The following is a 9,619-nucleotide window of genomic DNA, read 5'->3' on the forward strand; positions in this document are numbered from 1 at the left end:
AAATCAAAATTTCAAAAAGTTGGGTTATAGCCCATCGTTTTTTGAATTTTTGAATTTATTTTTTATCCTCGTTTTTCATCATTTTTGACCATGGGCTATAGCCCATATCGTATGGCATACTATAGCACGCCGTTTTTCATCGTTTTTGAGGAATTGAAAAAAATTCAAAATTTCAAAAAGTTGGGTTATAGCCCATCGTTTTTTGAATTTTTGATATTTTTTTTTATCCTCGTTTTTCATCATTTTTGACCATGGGCTATAGCCCATATCGTATGGCATACTATAGCACGCCGTTTCTCATCGTTTTTGAGGAATTGAAAAAAATTCAAAATTTCAAAAAGTTGGGTTATAGCCCATCGTTTTTTGAATTTTTGAAAAAAAAATATCCTCGTTTTTCATCATTTTTGACCATGGGCTATAGCCCATATCGTATGGCATACTATAGCATGCCGTTTTTCATCGTTTTTGAGGAATTGGAAAAAATTCAAAATTTCAAAAAGTTGGGTTATAGCCCATCGTTTTTTGAATTTTTGATAAAAAAATTTTATCCTCGTTTTTCATCATTTTTGACCATGGGCTATAGCTCATATCGTATGGCATACTATAGCACGCCGTTTCTCATCGTTTTTGAGGAATTGAAAAAAATTCAAAATCTCAAAAAGTTGGGTTATAGCCCATCGTTTTTTGAATTTTTGAAAAAAAAAAAATCCTCGTTTTTCATAATTTTTGACCATGGGCTATAGCCCATATCGTATGGCATACTATAGCACGCCGTTTTTCATCATTTTTGAGGAATTGAAAAAAATTCAAAATTTCAAAAAGTTGGGTTATAGCCCATCGTTTTTTGAATTTTTGAAAAAAAGAATTATCCCATTTTTCATCATTTTTGACCATGGGCTATAGCCCATATCGTATGGCATACTATAGCACGTCGTTTTTCATCGTTTTTGAGGAATTGAAAAAAATTCAAAATTTCAAAAAGTTGGGTTATAGCCCATCATTTTTTGAATTTTTGATATTTTTTTTTATCCTCGTTTTTCATCATTTTTGACCATGGGCTATAGCCCATATCGTATGGCATACTATAGCACGCCGTTTCTCATCGTTTTTGAGGAATTGAAAAAAATTCAAAATTTCAAAAAGTTGGGTTATAGCCCATCGTTTTTTGAATTTTTGAAAAAAAAATATCCTCGTTTTTCATCATTTTTGACCATGGGCTATAGCCCATATCGTATGGCATACTATAGCATGCCGTTTTTCATCGTTTTTGAGGAATTGGAAAAAATTCAAAATTTCAAAAAGTTGGGTTATAGCCCATCGTTTTTTGAATTTTTGATAAAAAAAATTATCCTCGTTTTTCATCATTTTTGACCATGGGCTATAGCTCATATCGTATGGCATACTATAGCACGCCGTTTCTCATCGTTTTTGAGGAATTGAAAAAAATTCAAAATCTCAAAAAGTTGGGTTATAGCCCATCGTTTTTTGAATTTTTGAAAAAAAAAAAAATCCTCGTTTTTCATAATTTTTGACCATGGGCTATAGCCCATATCGTATGGCATACTATAGCACGCCGTTTTTCATCATTTTTGAGGAATTGAAAAAAATTCAAAATTTCAAAAAGTTGGGTTATAGCCCATCGTTTTTTGAATTTTTGAAAAAAAGAATTATCCCATTTTTCATCATTTTTGACCATGGGCTATAGCCCATATCGTATGGCATACTATAGCACGTCGTTTTTCATCGTTTTTGAGGAATTAAAAAAAAAAAAAAAAAATTCAAAAAGTTGGGTTATAGCCCATCGTTTTTTGAATTTTTGAATTTATTTTTTATCCTCGTTTTTCATCATTTTTGACCATGGGCTATAGCCCATATCGTATGGCATACTATAGCACGCCGTTTCTCATCGTTTTTGAGGAATTGAAAAAAATTCAAAATTTCAAAAAGTTGGGTTATAGCCCATCGTTTTTTGAATTTTTGAAAAAAAAATATCCTCGTTTTTCATCATTTTTGACCATGGGCTATAGCCCATATCGTATGGCATACTATAGCACGCCGTTTTTCATCATTTTTGAGGATTTGAAAAAAATTCAAAATTTCAAAAAGTTGGGTTATAGCCCATCGTTTTTTTTATTTTTGAGAAAAAACATTATCCTCGTTTTTCATCATTTTTGACCATGGGCTATAGCCCATATCGTATGGCATACTATAGCACGCCGTTTTTCATCGTTTTTGAGGAATTGAAAAAAATTCAAAATTTCTAAAAGTTGGGTTATAGCCCATCGTTTTTTGAATTTTTGAAAAAAAGAATTATCCTCGTTTTTCATCATTTTTGACCATGGGCTATAGCCCATATCGTATGGCATACTATAGCACGCCGTTTTTCATCGTTTTTGAGGAATTGAAAAAAAATCAAAATTTCAAAAAGTTGGGTTATAGCCCATAGTTTTTTGAATTTTTGAAAAAAAAAATTATCCTCGTTTTTCATCATTTTTGACCATGGGCTATAGCCCATATCGTATGGCATACTATAGCACGCCGTTTTTCATCGTTTTTGAGGAATTAAAAAAAAAAATCAAAATTTCAAAAAGTTGGGTTATAGCCCATCGTTTTTTGAATTTTTGAATTTATTTTTTATCCTCGTTTTTCATCATTTTTGACCATGGGCTATAGCCCATATCGTATGGCATACTATAGCACGCCGTTTCTCATCGTTTTTGAGGAATTGAAAAAAATTCAAAATTTCAAAAAGTTGGGTTATAGCCCATCGTTTTTTGAATTTTTGAAAAAAAAATATCCTCGTTTTTCATCATTTTTGACCATGGGCTATAGCCCATATCGTATGGCATACTATAGCACGCCGTTTTTCATCATTTTTGAGGATTTGAAAAAAATTCAAAATTTCAAAAAGTTGGGTTATAGCCCATCGTTTTTTTTATTTTTGAGAAAAAACATTATCCTCGTTTTTCATCATTTTTGACCATGGGCTATAGCCCATATCGTATGGCATACTATAGCACGCCGTTTTTCATCGTTTTTGAGGAATTGAAAAAAATTCAAAATTTCAAAAAGTTGGGTTATAGCCCATCGTTTTTTGATTTTTTGAAAAAAAGAATTATCCTCGTTTTTCATCATTTTTGACCATGGGCTATAGCCCATATCGCATGGCATACTATAGCACGCCGTTTTTCATCGTTTTTGAGGAATTTTTTAAAAAAATCAAAATTTCAAAAAGTTGGGTTATAGCCCATCGTTTTTTGAATTTTTGAATTTATTTTTTATCCTCGTTTTTCATCATTTTTGACCATGGGCTATAGCCCATACCGTATGGCATACTATAGCACGCCGTTTTTCATTGTTTTTGAGGAATTGAAAAAAATTCAAAATTTCAAAAAGTTGGGTTATAGCCCATAGTTTTTTGAATTTTTGAAAAAAAAAAATTATCCTCGTTTTTCATCATTTTTGACCATGGGCTATAGCCCATATCGTATGGCATACTATAGCACGCCGTTTCTCATCGTTTTTGAGGAATTGAAAAAAAATCAAAATTTCAAAAAGTTGGGTTATAGCCCATCGTTCTTTTAATTTTTGAAAAAAAGAATTATCCTCGTTTTTCATCATTTTTGACCATGGGCTATAGCCCATATCGTATGGCATACTATAGCACGCCGTTTCTCATCGTTTTTGAGGAATTGAAAAAAATTCAAAATTTCAAAAAGTTGGGTTATAGCCCATCGTTTTTTGAATTTTTGAAAAAAAAATATCCTCGTTTTTCATCATTTTTGACCATGGGCTATAGCCCATATCGTATGGCATACTATAGCACGCCGTTTTTCATCATTTTTGAGGATTTGAAAAAAATTCAAAATTTCAAAAAGTTGGGTTATAGCCCATCGTTTTTTTAATTTTTGAGAAAAAACATTATCCTCGTTTTTCATCATTTTTGACCATGGGCTATAGCCCATATCGTATGGCATACTATAGCACGCCGTTTTTCATCGTTTTTGAGGAATTGAAAAAAATTCAAAATTTCAAAAAGTTGGGTTATAGCCCATCGTTTTTTGAATTTTTGAAAAAAAGAATTATCCTCGTTTTTCATCATTTTTGACCATGGGCTATAGCCCATATCGTATGGCATACTATAGCACGCCGTTTTTCATCGTTTTTGAGGAATTTAAAAAAAAAATCAAAATTTCAAAAAGTTGGGTTATAGCCCATCGTTTTTTGAATTTTTGAATTTATTTTTTATCCTCGTTTTTCATAATTTTTGACCATGGGCTATAGCCCATATCGTATGGCATACTATAGCACGCCGTTTTTCATCGTTTTTGAGGAATTGAAAAAAATTCAAAATTTCAAAAAGTTGGGTTATAGCCCATCGTTTTTTGAATTTTTGATATTTTTTTTTATCCTCGTTTTTCATCATTTTTGACCATGGGCTATAGCCCATATCGTATGGCATACTATAGCACGCCGTTTCTCATCGTTTTTGAGGAATTGAAAAAAATTCAAAATTTCAAAAAGTTGGGTTATAGCCCATCGTTTTTTGAATTTTTGAAAAAAAAATATCCTCGTTTTTCATCATTTTTGACCATGGGCTATAGCCCATATCGTATGGCATACTATAGCATGCCGTTTTTCATCGTTTTTGAGGAATTGGAAAAAATTCAAAATTTCAAAAAGTTGGGTTATAGCCCATCGTTTTTTGAATTTTTGATAAAAATTTTTATCCTCGTTTTTCATCATTTTTGACCATGGGCTATAGCCCATATCGTATGGCATACTATAGCACGCCGTTTCTCATCGTTTTTGAGGAATTGAAAAAAATTCAAAATTTCAAAAAGTTGGGTTATAGCCCATCGTTTTTTGAATTTTTGAAAAAAAAAAAAATCCTCGTTTTTCATAATTTTTGACCATGGGCTATAGCCCATATCGTATGGCATACTATAGCACGCCGTTTTTCATCATTTTTGAGGAATTGAAAAAAAATCAAAATTTCAAAAAGTTGGGTTATAGCCCATCGTTTTTTGAATTTTTGAAAAAAAGAATTATCCCATTTTTCATCATTTTTGACCATGGGCTATAGCCCATATCGTATGGCATACTATAGCACGCCGTTTTTCATCGTTTTTGAGGAATTTTAAAAAAAAATCAAAATTTCAAAAAGTTGGGTTATAGCCCATCGTTTTTTGAATTTTTGAATTTATTTTTTATCCTCGTTTTTCATCATTTTTGACCATGGGCTATAGCCCATATCGTATGGCATACTATAGCACGCCGTTTCTCATCGTTTTTGAGGAATTGAAAAAAATTCAAAATTTCAAAAAGTTGGGTTATAGCCCATCGTTTTTTGAATTTTTGAAAAAAAAATATCCTCGTTTTTCATCATTTTTGACCATGGGCTATAGCCCATATCGTATGGCATACTATAGCACGCCGTTTTTCATCATTTTTGAGGATTTGAAAAAAATTCAAAATTTCAAAAAGTTGGGTTATAGCCCATCGTTTTTTTAATTTTTGAGAAAAAACATTATCCTCGTTTTTCATCATTTTTGACCATGGGCTATAGCCCATATCGTATGGCATACTATAGCACGCCGTTTTTCATCGTTTTTGAGGAATTGAAAAAAATTCAAAATTTCTAAAAGTTGGGTTATAGCCCATCGTTTTTTGAATTTTTGAAAAAAAGAATTATCCTCGTTTTTCATCATTTTTGACCATGGGCTATAGCCCATATCGTATGGCATACTATAGCACGCCGTTTTTCATCGTTTTTGAGGAATTAAAAAAAAAATCAAAATTTCAAAAAGTTGGGTTATAGCCCATCGTTTTTTGAATTTTTGAATTTATTTTTTATCCTCGTTTTTCATCATTTTTGACCATGGGCTATAGCCCATATCGTATGGCATACTATAGCACGCCGTTTCTCATCGTTTTTGAGGAATTGAAAAAAATTCAAAATTTCAAAAAGTTGGGTTATAGCCCATCGTTTTTTGAATTTTTGAAAAAAAAATTATCCTCGTTTTTCATCATTTTTGACCATGGGCTATAGCCCATATCGTATGGCATACTATAGCACGCCGTTTTTCATCATTTTTGAGGATTTGAAAAAAATTCAAAATTTCAAAAAGTTGGGTTATAGCCCATCGTTTTTTTAATTTTTGAGAAAAAACATTATCCTCGTTTTTCATCATTTTTGACCATGGGCTATAGCCCATATCGTATGGCATACTATAGCACGCCGTTTTTCATCGTTTTTGAGGAATTGAAAAAAATTCAAAATTTCAAAAAGTTGGGTTATAGCCCATCGTTTTTTGAATTTTTGAAAAAAAGAATTATCCTCGTTTTTCATCATTTTTGACCATGGGCTATAGCCCATATCGTATGGCATACTATAGCACGCCGTTTTTCATCGTTTTTGAGGAATTTTAAAAAAAAATCAAAATTTCAAAAAGTTGGGTTATAGCCCATCGTTTTTTGAATTTTTGAATTTATTTTTTATCCTCGTTTTTCATCATTTTTGACCATGGGCTATAGCCCATATCGTATGGCATACTATAGCACGCCGTTTTTCATCGTTTTTGAGGAATTGAAAAAAATTCAAAATTTCAAAAAGTTGGGTTATAGCCCATCGTTTTTTGAATTTTTGATATTTTTTTTTATCCTCGTTTTTCATCATTTTTGACCATGGGCTATAGCCCATATCGTATGGCATACTATAGCACGCCGTTTCTCATCGTTTTTGAGGAATTGAAAAAAATTCAAAATTTCAAAAAGTTGGGTTATAGCCCATCGTTTTTTGAATTAAAAAAAAAAAAAAAAATCCTCGTTTTTCATAATTTTTGACCATGGGCTATAGCCCATATCGTATGGCATACTATAGCACGCCGTTTTTCATCATTTTTGAGGAATTGAAAAAAATTCAAAATTTCAAAAAGTTGGGTTATAGCCCATCGTTTTTTGAATTTTTGAAAAAAAGAATTATCCCATTTTTCATCATTTTTGACCATGGGCTATAGCCCATATCGTATGGCATACTATAGCACGCCGTTTTTCATCGTTTTTGATGAATTTTTAAAAAAAATCAAAATTTCAAAAAGTTGGGTTATAGCCCATCGTTTTTTGAATTTTTGAATTTATTTTTTATCCTCGTTTTTCATCATTTTTGACCATGGGCTATAGCCCATATCGTATGGCATACTATAGCACGCCGTTTCTCATCGTTTTTGAGGAATTGAAAAAAATTCAAAATTTCAAAAAGTTGGGTTATAGCCCATCGTTTTTTGAATTTTTGAAAAAGAAATATCCTCGTTTTTCATCATTTTTGACCATGGGCTATAGCCCATATCGTATGGCATACTATAGCACGCCGTTTTTCATCATTTTTGAGGATTTGAAAAAAATTCAAAATTTCAAAAAGTTGGGTTATAGCCCATCGTTTTTTTAATTTTTGAGAAAAAACATTATCCTCGTTTTTCATCATTTTTGACCATGGGCTATAGCCCATATCGTATGGCATACTATAGCACGCCGTTTTTCATCGTTTTTGAGGAATTGAAAAAAATTCAAAATTTCAAAAAGTTGGGTTATAGCCCATCGTTTTTTGATTTTTAAAAAAAAAAGAATTATCCTCGTTTTTCATCATTTTTGACCATGGGCTATAGCCCATATCGTATGGCATACTATAGCACGCCGTTTTTCATCGTTTTTGAGGAATTGAAAAAAAATCAAAATTTCAAAAAGTTGGGTTATAGCCCATCGTTTTTTGAATTTTTGAAAAAAAAAAATTATCCTCGTTTTTCATCATTTTTGACCATGGGCTATAGCCCATATCGTATGGCATACTATAGCACGCCGTTTTTCATCGTTTTTGAGGAATTTTTAAAAAAAATCAAAATTTCAAAAAGTTGGGTTATAGCCCATCGTTTTTTGAATTTTTGAATTTATTTTTTATCCTCGTTTTTCATCATTTTTGACCATGGGCTATAGCCCATACCGTATGGCATACTATAGCACGCCGTTTTTCATTGTTTTTGAGGAATTGAAAAAAATTCAAAATTTCAAAAAGTTGGGTTATAGCCCATAGTTTTTTGAATTTTTGAAAAAAAAACATATCCTCGTTTTTCATCATTTTTGACCATGGGCTATAGCCCATATCGTATGGCATACTATAGCACGCCGTTTTTCATCGTTTTTGAGGAATTTTTAAAAAAAATCAAAATTTCAAAAAGTTGGGTTATAGCCCATCGTTTTTTGAATTTTTGAATTTATTTTTTATCCTCGTTTTTCATCATTTTTGACCATGGGCTATAGCCCATACCGTATGGCATACTATAGCACGCCGTTTTTCATTGTTTTTGAGGAATTGAAAAAAATTCAAAATTTCAAAAAGTTGGGTTATAGCCCATAGTTTTTTGAATTTTTGAAAAAAAAAATTATCCTCGTTTTTCATCATTTTTGACCATGGGCTATAGCCCATATCGTATGGCATACTATAGCACGCCGTTTCTCATCGTTTTTGAGGAATTGAAAAAAAATCAAAATTTCAAAAAGTTGGGTTATAGCCCATCGTTTTTTGAATTTTTGAAAAAAAAACATATCCTCGTTTTTCATCATTTTTGACCATGGGCTATAGCCCATATCGTATGGCATACTATAGCACGCCGTTTTTCATCGTTTTTGAGGAATTTAAAAAAAATCTAAATTTCAAAACGTTGGGTTATAGCCCATCGTTTTTTGAATTTTTGAATTTATTTTTTATCCTCGTTTTTCATCATTTTTGACCATGGGCTATAGCCCATATCGTATGGCATACTATGGTCAAAAATGGTCAAAAATGATGAAAAACGGGGATATATATATATTTCAAAAATTCAAAAAGTGATGGGCTATAACCCATGTTTTGTTTTTTTTCATTTTTTTTAGCCCATGTTTAAAAATGATGAAAAACGAGGTTTAAAAAAAATTCAAAATTTAAAAAAAACGATGGGCTATAACCCATGTTTTTTGAAATTTTGAATTTTTTTCAAATCCTCAAAAATGATGAAAAACTGCGTGTTATAGTATGCCGTACGGTATGGGCTATAGCCCATGTTTAAAAATGATGAAAAACGAGGTTTAATTTTTTTTCAAAATTTCAAAAAAACGATGGGCTATAACCCATGTTTTTTGAAAAATTTAAATTTTTAAAAATCCTCAAAAATGATGAAAAACGGCGTGCTATAGTATGCCGTATGGTATGGGCTATAGCCCATGGTCAAAAATGATGAAAAACGGGGATATATTGTTTTTTCAAAAATTCAATAAACGATGGGCTATAACCCATGTTTTTTGTTTTGTTTTTTTTTTTCAAAACCTCAAAAATGATGAAAAACGGCGTGCTATAGTATGCCGTACGGTATGGGCTATAGCCCATGTTCAAAAATGATGAAAAACGAGGTTTAAAAAAAAATCAAAATTTCAAAAAACGATGGGCTATAACCCATGTTTTTTTCTTTTCATTTTTTTCAAAACCTCAAAAATGATGAAAAACGATGAAAAATGGCGTGCTATAGTATGCCATACGATATGGGCTATAGCCCATGGTCAAAAATGATGAAAAACAAGGATAATTTTTTTT

Source organism: Protomyctophum parallelum (genome assembly GCF_964188405.1).
Source record: "Protomyctophum parallelum genome assembly, chromosome: 12".
Taxonomy (NCBI): Eukaryota; Metazoa; Chordata; class Actinopteri; order Myctophiformes; family Myctophidae; genus Protomyctophum; species Protomyctophum parallelum.